The sequence below is a fragment of the Dasypus novemcinctus genome, chromosome 17 (genome assembly GCF_030445035.2).
Source record: "Dasypus novemcinctus isolate mDasNov1 chromosome 17, mDasNov1.1.hap2, whole genome shotgun sequence".
In the NCBI taxonomy this organism is placed as follows: domain Eukaryota; kingdom Metazoa; phylum Chordata; class Mammalia; order Cingulata; family Dasypodidae; genus Dasypus; species Dasypus novemcinctus.
The window spans coordinates 101,170,164-101,193,064 of record NC_080689.1 but is presented as its reverse complement, the minus strand read 5'-3'; positions in this window follow the sequence as shown (position 1 = coordinate 101,193,064).

Genomic DNA, 22,901 nt, shown 5'->3' with positions numbered 1-22,901 from the left:
TTGTGTTCCTGAATGTGATGGAGTTTGACTCAAATGTGACCTTTCTACACATGCCTCTTCTGTTACTTTTACCAGACATGTGGTTGGCATTGGGGTTGGTGTATACTCAGGAAACCTGAATCTCTGGACTGTCCATGTGACAACCTGACCCTGAGCTTCAAAAGACTTGCAACTCCTACCCTCTGGTTTATTAGACTTACCCCAGCCAGCTAACAGGGAGGCAAAGAAGGTTAACTATGGCACCAGAGAGCCAAGAATGCCTACAATTGCAAGCAGGAGAATTGCACCCATCATCCATGTGGAATCTAAGTCCCTTTCTATGTAAAGGTGGAGTGGACCTAACCATCTCAGGGTCCACAGGATGGAGGCATAGAGTATGGATTAGAGTGCACTTACTGATATTCTACTATGGAAATATTGTGATTAGTAATGGAAGAAATTGTAGCATTGATAAGGAGAAAGAGGTCATGGTAGCTGCTGAGGGTAGAGAGAGGGAAGAAGAGATGTGATGTGGGGTCATTTTTGGGACTTGGAGTTGTCCTAAATGATATTGCAGGGACAGATGTTGGACATTATATATCCTGCCATATCCCACTGAAGATATTGTGGGAGAGTGTAAACTACAATGTAAACTCTTATGCATGAGGTGCAGCAGTGCTTCAAACTGAATTCACCAAATGAAATGAGTGTGCCACAATGATGAAAGATGTCACTGATGTGGGAGGGGGTGTGGGGTATGGGACATATGGGAATCTCTTCTTTTTTGTAATTTAACATTTTTGTGATCTGTGTATCTTCAAAAAGTACAATTAAACATTTAAATTTGGGGAGAGTATGGGCCATGATGTGGACCATTGACCATGAGGTGCAGAGGTGCCCAGAGATGTACTTACCAAATACAATGGATGTGTCATGATGATGGGAATGAGTGTTGCTGTGGGGGGAGTGGTGGGGTGGGGGTGGTGGGGTTGAATGGGTCCTCATATATATATATATTTTTAATGTAATATTTTTACAAAATCAATTAAAAAATAAAAAATAAAAAAATAAAAACTCAAATAAAAATGAAAAATAAAAATAGCTACAGCTCTGAAAGTAAGAGCAAAAAGCCACCGCTAGGTGATGCTGCTGGATAGGAATTCTTCCATTCTGAAATTTCCTGGAGGAGCATGGAATTGGCTTTTTAATGTAGGAAGAGGGACTGGGACTCTTCAAGAAAGGGACTTTGTGGCCTCTATAGGGTGGCTGCCTGAGCCTTTTTTGTGAATGTTGTGAGACCCTCTCTTGTGCAGATAGGTTACGTGGACACACCATTGCTGGTGGTCCAGGCTGCCAGGGAACTGCATCATGTCCCTCTTTTTAAGTAAAACCTGGCCTGGTGAATTGTTTGCCTGATGGCATCTGTCTTGGCTACCTGTCAGTTCTGGAGAGACATCTCTCCTTACTTTTGTGTGTAAATACAAGAGGGGCTCAGAGAGTTTCATGTTAAATAACAAGTACCTCCCATTCTCTGCCTTTTTTTTTTTCTGTGATGTGATGGGACATTCAGATCCATTATTATTTATTTTTTTAATTTATTTTATTTATTTATCTTCCCTTCCCCCCGACCCCAGTTGTCTGTTCTCTGTGTCCATTTGATGCGTGTTCTTCTTTTTGTCTGCTTCTGTTGTCAGCGGCATGGGATCTGTGTTTCTTTTTGTTGCATCACCTTGCTGCATCAGCTCTCCATGTGTGTGGCACCATTCTTGGGCAGGCTGCACTTTCTTTCACTCTGGGCAGCTCTCGTTACATGGCCCACTCCTTGTGCGTGAGGCTCCCCCATGTGGGGGGCACCCCTGCGTGACACGGCACTCCTTGTGTGCATCAGCACTGCGCATGGGCCAGCTCCACATGGGTAAAGGAGGCCCGGGGTTTGAACCACAGACCTCCCATGTGGTAGATGAATGCCCTATCCACTGGGCCAAGTCTGCTTCCCCAGACCCATTATTATTTGTACTAAAGTGTCTGGCTTTTCTCCTGTGCCCATCCATTATTTTCACTGATTAATGACCTTCTTTATAATTTCCAGTTCTTGGTGACCAAAACCAAAGCTGCTGAAATATTTGGGGACAGGACTTTTTGTGGAAATAATTTATGTTCACTTGAATAAATATGTACAAGTGGGGTTACAGGACCATTTGTTAAGTGTATGATTTACAGGGTATGAGGCTTCCATTATCTTCAAACTAGTTGTATTGCTTCATTTTGCATTGTCCTGGGTAATAAATTTGAATTACTAAAAAAAAAAACAAAAACAAAACTAAACACACGTTGCTCAGTCATAGGACTAATTGTAATCAATTATTCCTATTGATTGTAGTGAAAATCTACCCCATAGCTGGCAATTCAGCATGAATATTGTCAAGATTTCAAAGCTAAACACTTTAGATTCTTTCCAGTCACCAACTGAGTAGGCACAACCTCAGGTACTGGTATTACTGAGGGCTACAGAGACACACAAGTTCTACAGTCATGGCAGATGGTTCTGCAGTTCAGGGCCCTTCCAATGGCTCCTATTCTGGAATTTGTGCTCCTAGGGGATATGGAGACCTAGATGAGACCTTTCTGCACTAGTCTCTTCTGTCACTTTACTGAACCTGCTATTTCCACTGGGGTTGGTGTATATCTAGGAGACTTTAATCTCTGGACTGGCCACATGCCATCTAGACCCTTAGTCTCAACAGATTTGCAACTCCTAATCTCTGGTTCATTGAACTTACCAAGGTCTGCTAATAGGGTGGCAAAATTTATCCTCCACCACATCAGAGTCGAGAGTGTCTGCATCTTCTGGTAGATGAATCACATCCATCAGCCTTATGGGATCTAAGTTACCCCTTGATTTAGAGGTGGAGTGGACATCACAATCCCTGTGTCATCAGGATGGAGGAATAAAATATATATTAGCATGGACTTACTATTATTCTACTGCAGTACTATTGTGACTCTAGCAATCAAGAAATTGTATCAGTGATGTGGAGACAACAGTCACAGGATTTGCTGTGTGCAGGAGAGGGGAAAAAGCTGTGATGTGGGGTCATTTTTGGGACTTGGAGGTGTCCTGAATGATATTGCAGAGACAGATGCAGGACATTATATATCCTGCCATAACCATCTGTGTTGTGTAGCAGAGCTCCAAAATATATTCACCCAATGCATTGAATATGCCACAATGATGAAAGATGTTGTTGATGTTGGAGGATTTGGGGTGTCGGGTTTGGGGTTATAGAGGAGCCTCATACTATTTAATGTTACATTTTTTTGTGATCTACATATCTTTAAAAGTAAAGACAATGAATTTCACTACTGATGGCTCCTGGAGACACACAGATTCTATGGTCATGTCATATGGTTCTGGATTCAGGCCCTTCCAATGGGCCCTTTGGAATTTGTGTTCCTGTGTGTGATGGAGTTGGACTCAGATATGACCTTTCTACACATGCCTCTTCTGTCACTTTTACTGAATCTGAGGTTGGTGCTGGATTGCTGTATACTCAAGAGACATGAATCTCTACACTGGCCAAATGGTTCCTGGGTTCTGAGCCTCAGCAGAGTTTCAACTCCTAATCTCTGGTTTGTTGGACTTACCCAGGTCAGTTAACAGGGAAGTGAAGATTGTCAAACACCATACCCTGCAGTCAGGAATGCTTACAGTTGCAAGTAGGAGAATTGCATCCAAACACCATGTGGGATATAAGCCTACTCTCAATTTAGAGGTGATGGGGACATCAACATCCCAGGGTCCACAGAATGGAGGAATAAAATGTATATTAGAATGGACTCACTGGTATTCTACTATAGAACGATTGTGTCTAGCAATGTAAGATATTGTAGCATTGAGGTGGAGAAAGTGACCACTGTAGTTGCTGAGGACATGTAGGGGGAAAAAATGATGTGATGTGGAGGAATTTTCATGACTTAGAGTTGTCCTAAATGCTATTGCAGGGACAGATGTTGGACTTTATATATCTTGCCATAAGCCATTGAAAGTATTGTGGGAGAGTGTAAAGTACAATGTAAATCATTATCCATGAAGTTTAACTGTGCTCAAAAATGTATTCACCAACCCAATGAATGTGCCACAATTATGAAAGAGGTTGTTGAGTGGGAAGAATAGGGGGTGGGGTATATGTGAACCTCTTGTATTTTTAATGTAACATTTTTTGTGATCTATGTATCTTCAAAAAATACAATAAAATTTTTAAATAAAAAAGCAAAAATAAAAAAAATAAAAATAAACTACAGCTCTGAAAATGAGAACAAAAAGTCACCGCTAGGTGATGCTGTTGGATAAGAATTCTTCCATACTCAAATTCCTGGAGGAGCAGGGAATGGCCTTTAGATGTTGGAGTTGGGGCAGGGACCTTTCAGGTATGTGGCTTTGTAGGGCTCCTGTAGGGTGACTGCCTGGGCCTTACTTGTGGCTGTTGTGAGATCCTCTCTCCTGCTGATAGGTAACCTGGACAAAGCATTGCTGGTAGTAAGAGTCTTAGTTGAGCCAGGGTGCCAGGGAATTAAGAGGGCTTTCTGGGTAAAAAAATTCCAGGACTGTGTCAAAGGGACCTAGGGCTGGAGATGCATTCCAGATCTCTTCTTTGGCATTGCTCATGTCCATTGCATCATCTTCATCTTCCTAAGTAAAACCTAGCCTTATGAATTCTTTGCCTGATGGCATACACCTTGGCTACCTGTCAGCTCTGGAGAGGCCTCTCTCCCTACTTCTTTGTTTAAGTAGATTAGGGGCTCAAAGACTTTCATTTTAATAATCAATTACCTCCCTTTCTCAGGCTCTTTATTCTGTGATGACATAGGCCACCCATATTATTTGTTTTAATGCATCAGCCTTTTCTCTTTCCACTCATTTTTTTCACCTGTTAATGCCCTTTTTTATTTTTTTTCCAGTTTTTGGTGTCAAAACCCAAAGCTGCTTAAACATTTGGGGCAAGATTATTTGTGGGAATAATTTCTGTTCACTTGAGTAAATATGTACAAGTGGGGTTACAGGACCATTTGTTAAGCATGGGATTTACAAGACATGAAACTGCCATTATCTTCTAAACTGGTTGTATTTTGTTGTCCTGCATTGTCATGAGTAATAAATTTGAATGACTAAAAGAAACAAAACTAAACTAAACACATGTTGCTCAGTCATAGGACTAACTGGAATCATTTAATTCCTATTGGCTATAGTAAAAAGCTACCCCATAGTGGGCAATTCAACATGTATATTGTTAAGATTTCAAAACTAAACACTAGATTCTTTCCAATCACCAGGTGAGTAGATACAACTCCAGGTACTGGTGCTACTGAGGGCTACAGAGACACACAGGTTCTATAGTCATGGCAGATGACTCTGGAGTTCAGGGACTTGCCAGTGGGCCCTACTCTGGAATTGGTCTCCTGAGTGAGATGAAGTTGGACTTAGATATGACCTTCCTGCACATTCCTCTTCTGTCACTTTTACTATCCTGGTGCTGGGATTGCTGTATACCAAGGAGACTTTATTCTTTGGACTGGCCATGTGCCATCTGGGCCCTTAGACTCAGCAAATTTGCAACACTAAAATCTGGTTCATTGGACTTACTGAGTGCTGCTAACAGAGAGGTTAAGATATTCCACCACAACACCAGGGAGACGGGAATGTCTACAACTTCTGGTAGATGAATCACACCCATTAAACATTTGGGATCTAAGCCCCCTCTTGAGTTAGAGGTGGAGTGGACATCACAATCCCTGTGTCTTCAGGATGGAGGAATAAAATATATATTAGTGTGGACTTACTGTTATTCTACTATAGTATTATTGTGACTCTAGCAACCAAGAAATTATATCATTGATGTGGAGACAGCAGTCACAGGATTTGCTGAGGGCAAGAGAGGGAAAAAGAGGTGTGATGTGGGGATATTTTTGGGACTTGGGGTTGTCCTGAATGATATTACAGAGACAGATGCAGGACCTTATATATTCTGCCATAACCCATGAATGCACTGGGGGTGAGTGTAAACTACAATGTAGACTATAATCTGTGTGGTGTAGCAGATCTCCAAAATATGTCCACCGAATGCACTGAATGTGCCACAATGTTGAAAGAGGTTGTTGATGTGGGATGAGTGGGCTCATGGAGTGTGGTGTATAAAGCATTCTTGTATTTTTTAGTGTATCACTTTTTGTGATCTATATATCTTTAAAATAAGAGACAATTAACTTGTTCTCCCAAGGGCTATGGAGACACACAGGTTCTATGGTCATGGCTGATGGTTCTGGAGTTCAGTTTCTGTCAGTGGGTTCTACTTTGGAATTTGTGTCCCTGAGTGTAATGGAGTCAGACTCAGGTGTGACCTCTCTACACATGTGTCTTCTGTCACTTTTACTGAACCTGTGGTTGGTTCTGGGTTTGCTATATACTCAGGAGACAAGAATCTCTAGACTGAATCTCTAGACCAACTGGGCCCTGAGCCTCAGCAGAGGTGCAAGTCCTACTCTCCAGTTCACTGGACTTACCCAGGTCAGCTAACAGGGAGGGGAAGATGGTCAACACCACACTAGGGACCCAAGAGTGTGTACAACTGCAAGCAGGAGAATCACATCAAAACACCATGTGGGATCTAAGCCCCCTTTCAATATAGAGTTGGATTGGACATCATTGTCCCAGGGTCCACAGCATGGAAGAATAAAATATGGATAGAATGGACATATTGGTATTCTACTATAGAAGTATTGTGTTTAGTAATGGAAGAAATTGTAGCATTGACATGGAGAAAGTGGCTATGGTAGTTGCTGAAGGTAAGTAGAGGGAAGAAGTGATGTGACATGGGAAATTTTCAGGACTTGGAGTTTCCTAAATGATCTTGCAGGGACAGATGTTGGACATATCATATCCTGCCATAACCCACTGAATGTACTGTGGGGGAATGCAAACTACAATGTAAACTATTATCCATGTGGTACAGCAGTGCTCCAAAAAGTGTCATCAATTGCAATGAATGTGCCACAATGATGAAAGAGGTTGTTGATGTGGCAGGAGAGGGCATGGAGTGTGGGGTATATGGGAGCCTCTTCCATTTTTTAATTTAACATTTTTTGTGATCTATGTATCTTCAAAAGTACAAAACTAAAGCACATGTTGCTCTTTCAGAGCACTAATTGTAAACCAGTTTGTTCATATTGATTGTAGTGAATAGCCATGCCATAGCAGGCAATTAGCATGCATATTGTCAGGATTTCAGAACTAAAACATATAGGGCAGTGGACTTGGCCCAGTGGTTAGGGCGTCTGTCTACCACATGGGAGGTCCACGGTTCAAACCCTGGGCCTCGTTGACCTGCATGGAGCTGGCCCATGCGCAGTGCTGGTGTGCACAAGGAATGCCTTGCCATGCAGGGGTTTCCCCACATAGGAGAGCCCCACATGCAAGGAGTGCACCCCATAAGGAGAGCCACCCAGTGCAAAAGAAAGTGCATCTTGCCCAGGAATGGTGCCACACACATGGAGAGCTGACACAACAAGATGACACAACAAAAAGAAACACAGATTCCTGTGCCGCTGGACAAAGAAGATGCAGCAAACAGACACAGAGAACAGACAACTGGAGTGGGGGGGGGGGAGGGGAGAGATAAAAAATAAACGAAAACATATAAGCTTTTGGCTGAGCACCAGCTGAAAAAATGGTGGTCCCATTGCTTGTAAGAGAAAGTCCATTGCAGTCAATTAATCATGTGTGCATCCTTTTTACCAGCTATAGGACTGGCTTAAGGTGGTTTCCTTTGTTCCTGCTTAACTTTGGACTGGGAGACTGAGGCAGTAGTCTGCTGGGTTACATTAATTAATATTTTCTTCCTCCCTGCTTTTCAGTATCTTTATGTGAAAACTAAACTGATCCCTGTCTCTTACAGTGTCACTCAATGGGAATCCCAGGGTTTACTGGTGGATGAGCCTCCAGAAATGTTTTAAAGTCCCACTCCATTGACCTGGACAAGATATAGCTTAGGAGAGAGGCCCATGGAGGTCTTTCCTGGCACCAAACCCTGAGAGATTTGAAGCCAGGAAAGTATTGGATTACTCTATGTTCTTGGCTATGAATTTAATAACTTGCAGTTTAGTTTATGTAGTAAAAAGAATTTATTGGAAAATTGGGGAAAGGAACAGAACTTGCTGGGAAATGGAAGAGAAGGATGGAAATATACACTGTGATTTATTACAGGCTCCTCTAGGCAGACAGAGAGGGCTTGGCTTTTGTGGTCACCCTTTAATCTATTAATTATTCTTTCCCTTGTTAATGGTAAGGGGAGGGTTCCAGCTGTTATTGATTACCCCTCCAATGGGGTATCCAGTTTTCCTTAGGGAAATGGCATAAGCACTTAGCAGGCAGGAGGCTTTTGCTGGTGTGTCTCCTAATCAGTAGCTGTGACCGCTAGAATCTAGTTGTGTTAGTGACCTTTCTGAGAAAAAAAAACGTGCAAAGAGCTGCAATTGTCTTAGGGGATTGTGAGTTCAGGAGGGGTAAGCATTAGCGCTCAGTAGCCATGGGGGCTACTGGCTACAAGGGCCTACAGGGAGTGACAACAAAATGCCACCATGCTGCTCTTCTACCCGAGTGGAACTGCCATGACTTCCTTGCAATACCTGTCCTACCTCCTCAGGGCAGCGCTTCTGACTGAGCTCCACAGGGGAGAGTGAGGGAGGGAGAGGGAGGGCGTACATACATGTATGCACAGGTGTGGCAGCTGCAGGGGAAAAAGGGAGTTTGAAGGGAGGCAGGCAACGGCGCGCTGAGGCCATGATGACTGCTGGAAGGCGGGGCCACAGGTCCTGCCGGGGAGCCGTCGCCATGTTGCTCTTCCGCCCTGTCTGAGGAACGGGCTGAGGAGGAGGGTTGGAGCGGCCATGCGTTGGCTACGAATCCTGCCACTGTCCAGGCTGGGAATGGTTCCCTCCACACCCACACACATCATGAGGGATAAATCCAGAGCAGGTGGTCCTACACCTCCTTCCACCACCTTGGACGTGGTGCCCCTTCTTCAACCTCTTCTCACTACTTTCCTTTCAGCTCTAGTATGGCTGGGACTCAGGGCAAGGGCAGTTGGCGGGAGATAGGCAGAGCATGTATGGGCGGGGTCACAGCCCGCTGGAGGGCCTGGGGCTTGAGGCGGCGGTGCAGACCAGTGAGGAGCTTGGGCATCCTGCAGGTTATGACTGGCTGGGAGCTTGTAACCACAGTGTCTATTGATGGATTGAAGGCTGGGTGCCCGCTGAGCAATGAGAGGGGGGCGCGGAGCGAGCTTTAGAGCCCAGTGGCTGCAGGGGCTGCTGGGTCCTGGGACTGCCGCAAATGATGAGAAGGGAAGTGACAGACATGCTGCCTTTCTGCCCTGACTGGAAAGAGGCTGAGGAGGGACAGAACTGCTGCCGCTCCTGCTGAAGTACCTTCCGTGATGGACATCAGCCCAAGGTGGGTCACCAGGTCTCTCACTTCACAGAGGGCACCCTCCCTGTCTCCTCTTGTCCTTAGCACCAGGCTGCTCCCTGACTTCACCTCCTCGGGGCTGGCTTCAGCATCAGGTCCCTCAGGCAAGGCCTGTCTGAGGGAGAGAGGAAGAGGTTTATGTGCTTGGGGGCAGTTTTCAGTAACGATGGGAATTCTAGGCAGGCGGGCTGTGGGGCTGCAGCGTCTGTCAGGAAGCCACCGCCGTGTTGTCCTTCCTTCCTGGCTGAGGGAATGGGCTGATGAGGACCAACACAGCTGCTCTTGTTACACTGGCAATTCCCGCCTCCCCATGCATACTCCAACATCCCAGAGTCAGCTCCTCTGCTCTTTCTGACACCCATTTCCATACCTACAAATATACTCAGAATCCAGATGTGTCTAACTGGCTCCAAGCCTCAGCTTGTATTAGGTTATCATATCACTTGTGCAGATAGTGCATAGTGCAGAGTATTCAATTTTCCTCATTTTCCCCCCATTTTTTATTATGGAAGTTTTGAGCTTACAAAACAATCATGCATAACGTGCAGAATTCCCATATATCACCCCTCAACCAAAATCTTACATTGTTGTGGAATATTTGTTACAGATTATGAAAAAATATAGTATTACCACCATGGTCCATTGCATATATTTGGTGTATTTTTTCCATATGCCCCCCTATTAGTAATACCAAGTATGAGTATTGTACATCTGTGATACTTCATGAGAGAACACTCTCCTATTTGCACTGTTAGCCACAGTCCATCTTCCACCACATGGCTCACTGTGTTATAGAGTCCCATGCTTTTTACATTCTATTCAAAGTGTATACTCAGTGGCTCTCACTTTCTTCACAGAGTTGTGCAGTCCTTGTCAACTAAACCTTTGAATGTTTTCGTTAGTCCTTTGTCAATTTTTTAAAAATTTAAATATTATTCTGTTAACATATGTACTGCATAAAATTCAAATGAAGAAACACCAGTTTTTATTTACAAAACTCAAAGCATAATAATAATGAGTGCAATGTTTTGTGACAAAGTTTTCATAAGGAGAAGAATGAATAACACCATTTTGCTTCACTGAGCTTATGGGTGAGTGTTCCCTATCTTCAAAATTGATTGCTAATCTATATCTGTGAATACTGATTGTGTGCATGAGTGCAATAAAAGTTCATGTGGCACTATCATTCTTTAACACATGTGAGCTTCAAATATTTCCATCAAATACCAGCTGATGAATAATACATTTTTAAAAAGCTGTGGGTATTAAAGGGCTTATATTTCCACTAGCTACACGAATTTTTCTACATAAGCCTTTTCCTGCTCCACACACATTTTTACCTCCATAACCCAGGTAAGCAGATTCCACTTCAAGTTATACCAAGTTAGCTTTTTATCCATAACTTTGAAAATATTCTTACCTGTATTTAAGTAAATCTATGCAGAGTATGCATAGAGGGTGATTTTCCATCACTTCCAACTCAGCAATGAGACCCTGAATCCTTGCTTTAAAACCACAGCTGAACAGTCTGGGCTCCACAGGAGCCAAGGGAAATAAGGTACAATCCTTTGCCTTGTCTTTTTTCTCTTCTGTTTTAACCATTTGTAAGTGTATAACTCCTTGTTGTGCTGTTATCACCTCCCTCAATTACCAAGCTTTTTCATCACACAAAATAGAAACTCCTTACTTCCCATCATCCACCCCCAAGCCCCTGGTAACTTGTAATCTACTTTTTCCTCAGTGAACTTCATTATTCTACACATCTCATATAAGAGCAATTCTCTAATATTTTTGAATCTTGATTATTTCACTTAACATAATGGTTTTTTAATGCAAATGAAGAATTATTCTGTAACATTTTTCTCTATCCATATCATTTTAAAAATCAGTTATACAGGTGTATAATAATACAGTATATTTGTATTTATATTTTGTAAAAACTGTCTTATATAGGCAATGTCACTCATATTTGTGTTTGACATGAAGTTTTACTATCATGTGCAGTCCCATGTTACAGTTTCTAGCTTTCCTTTTAGTGATATCCATGACCTTAGACATTCCCTTTCCACCACTGTCCTAACCATGCAATAGCACTACTAGTTTCAAACACCATGATATCCTTTCCCCATCTCTATTCATTACCAAAGATTTACAAAAAAATTTTTAACAATTATGCACAGGTTAAACCTCAGCTTTCCATTCTCTAACCTCAGTCTTTTTTATGGTGACATATTATAATTATTAACTACATGACTTTACAAAATATATTTAATTCTTAATACAATTAGCATAATGTTTCATGATTCACTCATGTTTCAGTTCTCATTGTAACTACTTTTTTTACAGCTGCATATTTTTCTATTATATCTATATGCCATTTTGTTTATTCATCAGGTTATGGGCATTTGAGTTGCCTCCACCTTTGGCTTGTGCTAACAGTGATGCTAAAAACATTCCTGGACAAGATTAGCTTCTCACTGTATAAGCACATTTATGGAAATGATTATGGAATACATGACACAGTTACGGTAGAGAGTACAAAAAACAAAATGGATGTCTATATATGCCCATTTTATTGCATATTAAGAATATGAGTTTGTCAGTCAAATATTTGGTCTCTACAACAGACCAATGTTCTAAATGGTGTTATCTGCAACATTAAATGGAAAAAAATCACATAAAACACAAGATGTTTTAAGATAAATGAACATTTTGTATTTTAATGAGTAATTAATGCTGTTGTCCTAAAATAAACTGTCATGATATTTCCAGCAATTTTGTATGGTAGATAACTTTCTGTTGTATGATTTTGTCATTGTGATAACAAAATCTCTAATACATCTGCTCACACCAGTTTTAGCAAATCTTTCAAATATTTCACACAGCATTAAAAATTATGGGACTATTAATGTCCTTGTTGGAGGGAGTTTAGGGTTTGTTTAGCCTTGTAGGAGAAATCTTGGGTCACTTCCTGTAACAGTTTTCAACCTTAATAATATGCTTGTGATAACATTTCTGAAATGTTTTCAGACAAAAGCTTTATTAAATTAATAAATAAGCCATATATCACTAACAAAAAAGTTAGAGGATATTTACAAAAATAGTACAAAACCCATACAGAGAATCCTACATAGCCCTATCCAACTTTGCCACATTTTCCACATCATTATGTATCATCTCTCTATCTATCTATCTATCTATCTATCTATCTATCTATCTATCTATCTATCTATCATCTATCTACCTACCTACCTACCTATCTTCTATTTACCCATTATATCCATCCATCCATTTTATGGTCACTTAACTGAAGGGTATATATACCATGCTCCTTGAGCACTCAATACTTCAATGTACATTTCCTAGGAAGAAGGATATTCACTTATGCAACCACCTTAAATAATAGCTAAGTTCATAAATTTAGCACTGATATAAAGTTCACAGTTTATATTCTATTTTTTCTTATGTACCAATAATGTCCCTTTGATTCTTTTTCCTCCCTTGCTAGACCCCATCCAACATCCAAGATCATGTATTATATTTAATTGCCATTGTCTCCTTATTTGTACTTTTTATTCTTTTAACTGTGAGAATATATAATAAACTTTCCATCCCAACCACTCCCAAGCATGCAATTCAATGGGATTAATCACATTCACAATATTTCAATATCCTTACTCAATTCCATTAGTAATCCTCCCCAAACAGAATCCCTACACTCTTGGTGCCCTGTTTTCTCTTAGGAGGTTTTATGGTGAGAGATTAACTCAGAAGTGATGATGCCTGAATAGTGGAAATGGGAGAGGGAGGGAAATGTAAATAAATCTATAAATGTAAATGTAAATCGAGGTGGAGTCTCCAGGTCCAGATGCCTGGGCAGGAAGTGAGGAATTAGACAGAGTCATGGATAACTTCAGTTTCTTGTCCTCCCTAAGATAGAGAGCAGAGAAAGAGGAGGCTGTGTTGGAGACAGAATAGAGGCAGAGAAGGAGTCCTGTTTTGCTATATATTTTTTCTTTAGATTAAAATGAAAGGAAAGATCTTACTGGAAAGCAGAAAATGGAAAGTACATACTAGCTAAAATTCTATTAATCCTTATATGACTTTTTAAATTGATATAAATTCAAACATTTAGTTTGTGATTAAATGTGGGGCTTAATGTAGATGGAAATATTATTTTGTTCTTGATTCTGGTTCTCCTCTTGTATCTCCAACTACACAAAGTTTCAGTCTTCTTCTTGAGCTCATCTCTTCCCTTTCCTGCTACCACCACACATATTATTTTTTTGTTTTCATTAAGTATTTTGTTTTAGAACAGTTTTAAAATTACAGAAAGTTGCAAGGATAATCCATAGAATTCCCCTATTTTAATAGATATTTAACATCTTACATTTAAACAGTACTATCATGAACAAATATTGCCATGCTATTATGAACCAAATTCCATACTTTATTTGCATTCCCTTCATCTTAATAAACTTTTCCTATCTCAGAATTCCATCCAAGGTACATTACTTTTTTGTTTGTTTTATTAGAGAGCTTGTGAGCTTATAAAACAATATGCATAATGTACAGAATTCCCATATATCACCTCTCAACTGGCACCTTATATTTGTTACAGATTATGAAAGGACACGATCAGACTATGACAACTAACTATAGTCCATAGTGTACACTTGGTATATTTTTCCATGCAGTCTCTATTAATGCTATGTATTAGTATTGTGCATTTGTTCCGGTACATGAGAAAACACTCTCCTCTTTGTACTGTTAACCACATGGTTCACTGTGTTATACAGTTCCATGTACAACACATTCTATCCAAAGTGTACACTCAGTGACTCTCACTTTCATCACAGAATTGTACAGTCATTCCCTCAATAAAGCTAACATTTTCTTTAGTCCCAAAGAAAAAAATACCATATTTTGATCCTTAGCATTGATATAGTACCTTCTTTGACATTGATCCAAGAATATCATAAAATTGCTTTTAACTATAGTCCATAAGTTACTGTGACTGAAAGGGGTGTCTAGTCATGGAAATGTTGATTGAAAGAAAGCTAGAGAGTAATCTAGGGCCTGAATAACATAGTTAACCCAGAGGTTAATGAGAATAGTGGTTAATAATACAAATATAAGAATGCTCTTCTATGAACTACCACAAATAATGTCATTATTACATGATGCTAAGAATAGAGTGATGCATGTGAAAAATATAATTAATGTAATTTCTTACAGTTTTTAAGTTGGGATGTTTGGCTTTTTGTTGAGATTTAGTAATACCTTAAATATTCTGTATATCATACTCTTAACAAAAATACATTCCAAATATTTTCTTCCATTCTGTACATTTTATTTTCATTTTATTGATAATGTCCTTTGACTCTCAGAAATTGTGTTTCATGGGTCCCCAGCAGATGCACAGATGCTCTTGCATGAGGTGGCACCCTGCAGGCACACCAGAGGCCTGTGCACCCCCAGCAGCCTTCCACTCAGGTTCAGAGCCTCAATGCACATGTGACTTTGGGCTGCAGGTGGGGGAGAGGTAGTGCCAAGGATCCATGCATGTCCCAGCAGCACACAGGCACAGGGGCTACCAGGGTGCCACCCACCACTCACTCTGCTCCTGATGCAGTCCTGCAAGGCCATGGTGGGGGCCCCATGCATGGCATGGGTGGTGAAGATGAGGCAGAGTCACTGGCCATCTGGGCCCACTGGGCAGAGAGGGCATGGCCATCTTGGAGGAGCAGGAGGAGGAGCCAGCCCCAGCAGGAGGAGCAGGAGGCCCTGGTGGGTGTGGGGGTGGCAGCAGAGGTGGCATGGCCATCTTGGAGGAGCAGGAGGTCCCAGTAGGGGGAAGCAGTGGTGGCAGCAGTGTGGTACAGCAAGATGTGTACCTTTGAGGGCTGTGGCAAGACCAGAGCCAGGTGGCCAAGCAGCACAAGCTGTGGATGTCAAGAAGCACCATGACAAGATGCACAAGGACAGGTACAAGGGGAAGAGTGACTAGGCCCTGGGCAGTGGCAGTGTGGTGGCATCAGGCTGGAGATGTGGCTGGGGCAGGGAGGGAATCTCAGGCTGGGTGACAGCACACCTGCCATTTGAGAGCATGGGGGCAGGACTGGGAGGACAGGTAGGCAGTGAGGGCTGTGTGATCACACAACAACAGTAGAGACACTTCCCCTTGGTGGAGCTAAGGTTTGGAGAAGGCCATCACTCCCTACTTTCAGCATTCTGTCCTCAGTATCCCATTCTCAATACTTATTACCTACATCCTATTACCCTACTCTCAATACCCCCCCCCTTTTTTTTTTGAGTACTCCTAGAGGGAAAAAATTGAATGGCTGTGGATTGTTTGGGATTGTTTGAGTTAAACTGTGGTGAAGGGAAGGCAGTGTCTGGAGCTGGGCTTCAGCCTGTGGATCCCTGCCCTTCCCTTGCTGCCTTTTGCTCTTGCACAGATGGTCAGTCTGCTCTTCAACTTCATCTGTGACATAGACACACCTGCTAAATGACGTTGCAGTGAAAGAAGTGAGATATACCATTCTGAATGCTTATCAGTGTTCAGTAGGTAGTAAAATTCATTAAGCCTTTAAAAAAAGAAGGTATATTTGATCAAGGCCAGTTTAGCTATTTTTTTCATTTTCTGTTTGTGTGCATTGTTGTAAAATACAAAATCAGTGCTTACTTCAAGGTGCTAAAGTTAGTTATCTCTTTTATTTTAAGAGTCGTATGGTATTAGCTCTTATATTTAGATCTTTGATCTATTTTGAATTAATTTTTCCACATAATGATAAGGGGGTATTCACATTCATTCTTTTCATATGGATTTGTTGTAGTCCCAGTACCATATTTTGAAGAGATTATTTATTGTTTCCCCATTGAACAAACTTGGGCATTTGTCAAAAATTAACTGCCCATAGATGTGTGGATTTTAGGCTGGACTTTAAATTCTAGTCCATTGGTATATTTGTTCATATGCCAGTACCACACAGTGTTTATTCCTGTAGCTTCATAGCAAGCTTTGTAATCAGCAAGTCTGATTCCTTTAGATTTTTCCTTATTTCAAGTTTGTTTTGCTTACGCAATACCTCTTAGAGTGCCTATGAATTTGACAATCATCTTCAGCATTTTTGCAAATGCTACTGGAATTTTGATAGGGATTGCATTGAACTTGTAGATTCTTTTGACAATATTGATATATTAATAGTGTTGTCTTTCAATTCATGAACACTGGATGTATACCCAGTTTGTTTAGGTCTTTAATAATTTCTTTCAGCAATGCTTTGTATTTCAGTATCTCAAGATATTTCATTAGTCCCTTGAGATTTCTTCTTCAACTCTTTGGATGTTTAGTAATATACTGTTTGATCTCTACGTGTTTGTAAATTTTCCAGTTTTCCCCTGCTACTGATTTTTGAGAAGATCCTTTGTATGATTCCAATATTTAAATATTATTTTCATTTTATACATGGTCTAATATATGGCATACCCTGGAAAAATTTCCATATGTATTGTACACATGTACTCTGATGTTATTGGTTGTATATATGGCAGATTACTTATCACCATTATATCTTTGTTGATTGGGCCTTTTATTAATGTAAAAATTTTTATACCTGAAGACTCTATTTCTGAAAATAATATAGCCTCTCAGACTTCTTGTGATTACCATTCTCATGGAAATAATTTTTCTCCTTATTTTTCATTTACATCTTTTTGAGATTGTACCTAAAGTAGACCACATTTAGCAGGATCAGGTTTTTCATCCAGTCTATCAATCTCTTTCTTTTAATAGGGGAGTTTAATCCTTTGACAGTTAAGACAATAGAAGAAGGAAGAAAATATATTTTCAATTTTGCTATTTGATTTCTGCATGTCATGTATGTTTATTGTTCCTCAGTGATGGCTGTAATGCTGTTTTTTTTTCCTTTTTGTGGCTTTCTGCTCTGTACTATTTGGATTTCCTTCCCTTTTCTTCTTTATATTTTTATATTATTGGTTACCTTTGTATTTAACAATAACTGCTTAAAATAAAAAAACCTAGTTAGACTAGTACCAGCCTCATCTCAGTAATAAACTATCTATCCCCACAATACTCCACCTCTTTTTTTGTGTTCTTACTGTCTTAGGTTACACCTTTGTATGTTACATGCCTGTTAACATAGACTTTAAACAATTTTTATATCTCTAAGTTATGTATTTTGGGGCACTATTTTTAAATGCATAAATGTTTATTTCATCCTGTTTCACTGTGCCTTTCATTAATAGGTAGCCTCCTGTTTTGTCTTGTAACTGATTTTGGTTTTTAATTGTTTTTTGGAGAAGTTGATGGTTTAGAGCATACTCATCCAAAAAATAAAGGATTCCCATGTACCTCTGTTATTATTACCTTGCATTAGTATGAAATATTTGTTACAATTGATGATATCATATTCGTATAATTGTACTATTAACTGTAGTCCATGGTTTAAGTTAGTATTAACAATGTAGTGTAGATCTATGTATGTGTGTATTCTGTTTTGTAAGACATTTGAATTAGTCAATTTTGTCCAATATTGTTATATCCACTTGTGTTCTCATTTGGCTAATAACTGTGTGGAAATATTTTTGCATCCTTTCACTACATTCTTTGCTTGAGTAAATTCAATTACTGTACTTTTGCAGCTCCAAATTTCTCTTCTTTTATAATTTCTATCTCTAGTTTATTCTGTGAGTTTTCTGTTTTTCTGCTTTCCTTTATTTCTTTCCATATGGATTCATCTAGGTTATGTATATTTTTAAGATAAGTCATTTAACATCTTAAACAAATTGCTCTATTTTATGAGCTTCCTCAGGAATGTTTTCTTGCAAACTTTTCTTTTCTGTGAGTGGGTTATAGTTTCCCTTTTTGTTGGTCTTGTAACTTTTTGTTGATTCCTGGCCATAAAAAGATAACAGGAATAAAAAGCCCTGTTTCAAGACACCTCTGCCAGTTTCACCTGAGGGGTGTGGAACAATGGCTGCCCTTAGTTCTGGTTCCTCAGTGGTCTCAAAAGCAGTGAGTAGCAATCAGACAATGTGCTAGCTTACTTAGAAAGAATTGTTTCTTAATGTGCATCCTGACACCAGTGAATTCAACCTCAAACCTGGGTCACAGTCTCATCTCTGTAAGAAATCTTACTAGGATTGTCTTAGTAATGGTATCATGCATTTTTTAGTAGATATTTTTAAAGTTATTTATCTCCCCTTCCTCCCCAACCCCCCCACATTGTCTGCTTTCTGTGTCCACTCACTGTGTGTTCTTCTGTGACTGCTTCTAGCCTTATCAGCAGCACCGGGAATCTGTGTTTCTTTTTGTTGCATTATCTTGTTGTGTCAGTCCTCTGTGTGTGGTGACATTCCTGGGCAGACTGTACTTTCTTTCACACTGGGCGGCTCTCCTTGCAGGGTGCACTCCTTGTGCATGGGGCTCCCCTACACAGGGGACACCCCTGTGTGGCACAGCACTCCTTGCATGCATCCGCACTGTGCATGGGCCAGCTCCACATGGGCCAAGGAGGCCTGGAGTTTGAACCACAGACCTCCCATGTGGTAGGCAGATGCCCTATCCATTGGGCCAAGCCCACTTCCTGGTAACATGCATTATTATTGCTCTTCATTTGTGGTCAATGTTATTAAACACTGTTGAGTTTCTGTGTCTGTGACATTTTTACCCTTTATTAACAATGATGTCAGAGTTTCCTCCCCACACATACAGCCTTTTCATGGTCTCCCAATGCCATGCTCAATGTCATTTCATGTCAGGAGCCTCCAGCCATCCATGCAAGACCTTGCTCACACTTGTACCTGGCAGTTTATGCCTCCCCCAAAACTAAGTTAAGTCTCCATTTGGAGACCAGGAATTGCTGGTGATGGCCTGCAGGGCCATGAGGGGAGGCTTGTTGTCCCACCCAGTTTACCCTTTGATGCCTTTTTGGGTGAACATCAACCAAATTCTCCAAATTCACTGCAGGGGACAGATCAGAGCCAGCTTGCTTCAGGGCTCTGAGCAGTAGATTCACTTTACCTGACACAGGAGCCTCCTTTCTACCCTTTGCTGAGGCTTCAGACAGTGGTCCAAGGTACACATCCACACCACCCAGCCAGCATCTGCCAGGACCAGCCATCTGTTTGGAGGCCTCATGAGGCAGCCCCCAGATGGTCTAAGTTTCTGGAAGATGGTCCAACAGCCAAAACCAAGTCAGCTTGCTAGGGAGTTCCCAGGGTCTTTGCCCTGAGCAGTAGCTGTCAGTGGTGGGACAGGGATTCCAAGGGTAACATGAAAAATTTCTCCCAGGCCCTCTTCAATGGCTGGAATGTTGTCCTGCTGGACCCTTCAGGCTGATATGGCCTGGGGAAAAACAGCTGTCTCTCTCTGCCCTGGCCAAGAAAAGTCTCATAGTTCATGTGCCCTTACAGCATTTCAGGCCGATTTTCCAGTTCCAACTGTCAGATTGCTTATTGTCTTGGAAGTCAATAGGACATTCTAAATGATGTTTTTCCATAGATGTCTGGGTGGCAGTAGCTGAGCATTTATATTGTCAAGGTTGTGGACTACTCAGGAGATTCCAGTGTGCACCTTCAGCGTTAGATTGAGGGTTAAGTTTTGAGAGACATTGAAGTTTAAGTTTATAGTTAGAGAGGTAAGGACAAAGTTGTGGTTAGGGTGATGGTTAGAAATAGTTTTCCTCAAAATCTCCTCTGGAGGTACCTGTTCAGATATGAACCTGTGTCTTGAAATTGTTCCTGTGACACTGGTACAGGTCTGTGGGCTTTGGGCAAGGTCTATACAACATATCATTTCACTTGGAAATCCACAGTGGAGCAGCCAGGAATTTTCAGTCACACTTCTAATGCCATTTCCTTCCAGAGAGGTGGGATTTCTTGTGACAGGATAATCCAAAATCCTTTTCAGTGCTCTTTTGTTATCTGAGGGCATGTGATTGCTCATAACATTTCTAATATTCACATTTTATGATGGAAATAGCTGGACTCTGACTTCTGGGCTCAGAGATGGCACCGCAGGTCTGGCCTGGATATTGGTTGATGCTCCTTGGTTGTATGACAGTTCTGAAAAATGTTCAATCCTCTTATGGTGTCATTCTCATGCCAGCACTCATGGAATCCCAAGAGTGATCCAGTTTTGCTTGAGGGTAATCTGTGGCATAACTAGGTAGATTAACATCCTGAAAGTCCCACTCGAGTCACCTAGACAAAGCACAGGTAATGGAAGAGGCTGGTGGAGGTCTTTTCTGTAGCCTTCCTCTCTAAGATTGTCAAAAAACCCTTAGGGAGCTGGCAACAGCCCTTGCTGGGCAGGGAGGCCTTTGCTGGGAGTGTCTCCTGATCATTAGCTGTTCCTGACAGAAATTAGTGGCTTTAGTGCCCTTCTGAAAAAACATTCAAAGTCTCCCTTCAGCTCCTGGGGTCTCAATGAACTTGTCCTAAAGAGGAACACACCTAAACTTTGTGTGTAAGGGGTTTTCAGGTTGGAGATATTGTCCCAAGTTACCTTCCTCAGGCCACTGGGCTGCAGTGGTCTCTTCTGCACCAGGTGTGGAGGCCATACACCCTGGCTGTCCAGAATGGGAACTGTCCCCTATACACCTGCACACACCTGGATGGGTAAATTCAGGGCAGGTGGTCATGTACCACCTTGGCAAGGTCCTCCTGGGATACATCCACTGCCTCAGAGGCAGCATCTCCTCTTTGTCCTCTTGTCAGCCCTGCTTTTCCATCCTATAGGTCTGCCCATCAGTCTTCCAGGCTCCTGTGGCCACTTTCTCCAGATAAATGCTATAGTTTCTTCCATTACTAGTCACAATTGTTCTTAGTAGAATACCAGTAAGTTCACTCTAATTCATATTTTATTCATCCATCCTGTGTACCCTGGGTTGGTGATGTCCACTCGACCTCTATGTTGAGAGAGGGTTTAGATCCCACATGGTTGATGGATGTGAATCTCCTGCTTATAGTTGTAGGCACTCTTGGTTCCCTGGTATGGTGGTTGACAATCTTCATTTCCCTGTTAGCTGACCTGTGTTAAGTCCCACAAAATGAAGAGTAGGAATTGCAACTCTGCTGAGGCTCAGGGCCCAGCTGGCATATGGCAAGTCCAGAGATTCAAGTCTCCTGGGTATACACCAACCCCAGTGCCAACTACAGGCTCAGTAAAAGTTACAGAAGTGGCATGTGTAGAAAGGTCTCACCTAAGTCCAACTCCACACTCAGGAACACAAATTCCAAAGTAGGGCCCACTGGCAAGACACTGAACTCCAGAGCCAACTGCCTAAACCATAGAACCTGTGTGTCTCCATAACCCTCAGGAGAACCAGTACTTGGGGTTTTATCTGCTTTGGCTATCTCTGGAATCCTGCTAAGTCATGCATAAGCACAACACCTCTGATGACCTTCTGACTTTTTTGAAGGCTCTTTACCATCTAAACTAATTTGTCTTTACCATTTCCCCCTTTTATTCAAGGTCTTTTTCTAGTTGCATCACCAGTTAGTGACTGGTAATAATCCTTCAGGGCAAGGGATGCTCATCACTGCGAGTCATGTCCCATTGGGGGGGGGGATAAGGTAATATGTTTACATGCTGAATTTGGCTTAGACAGTGGTCAAATTTCAGCAACATGGAGGTTCTCAGGAGGTAACTCTTAGGCACCCTGCAGCTCTGGGCCTGGTTCAAATTTCAGGTGCACAGGTTCATAAGCATAGTCTTCAGTATCAAGGGCTCATCATTGGAGCATTCTTCTTCACTGATCTTTGCCCTTGCACATGGAGGTTGTTGCTGTTTCATTGGGGAATGTGACACATTTCCCTGGCTAGGAACTCAGCACTCCCTCAGTTGTCATTTGTAACAGTAACTACTATGAATATACCCAAAATATATCCAAACATTTTATGTACCCTATATACATGCCCTGGAGAACTCCCTCCCAACCTTGTGTCCCCCATCAATAACACCCCACACCAGAGTTCCTCCTTTGCCATAGCTGGACCCCTCTGTGGTCCAAAACATCTTCAAAAATGAACCCTAATATATTGCCAAATTCAATTAATATGAAAATGAAGTAGTAGTGATAGGTTTAAAGATTAGTAGTAGATTGCATACTATTTTAGAAATACTAAAATAGAGTAAAAATAAATTGGGGTATTAAAAAGTGCAAAATATCATAAAACTTTGTTTTGACATTTTGCCTTTCATCACTCTAATAGGTGTTGCCATGTATGTACAGTGGCAAGGCCGTTTCTTTCACTTCTTCCTCAGTGTCTACATCCTTTCTTTTTTTCCCTAATTTTTAATTTTGTCTTCAAAAATGTTTTAGATCATGTTAAAGTCCCATAAAATATAGGGGACTCCAACATCAAACCCTTT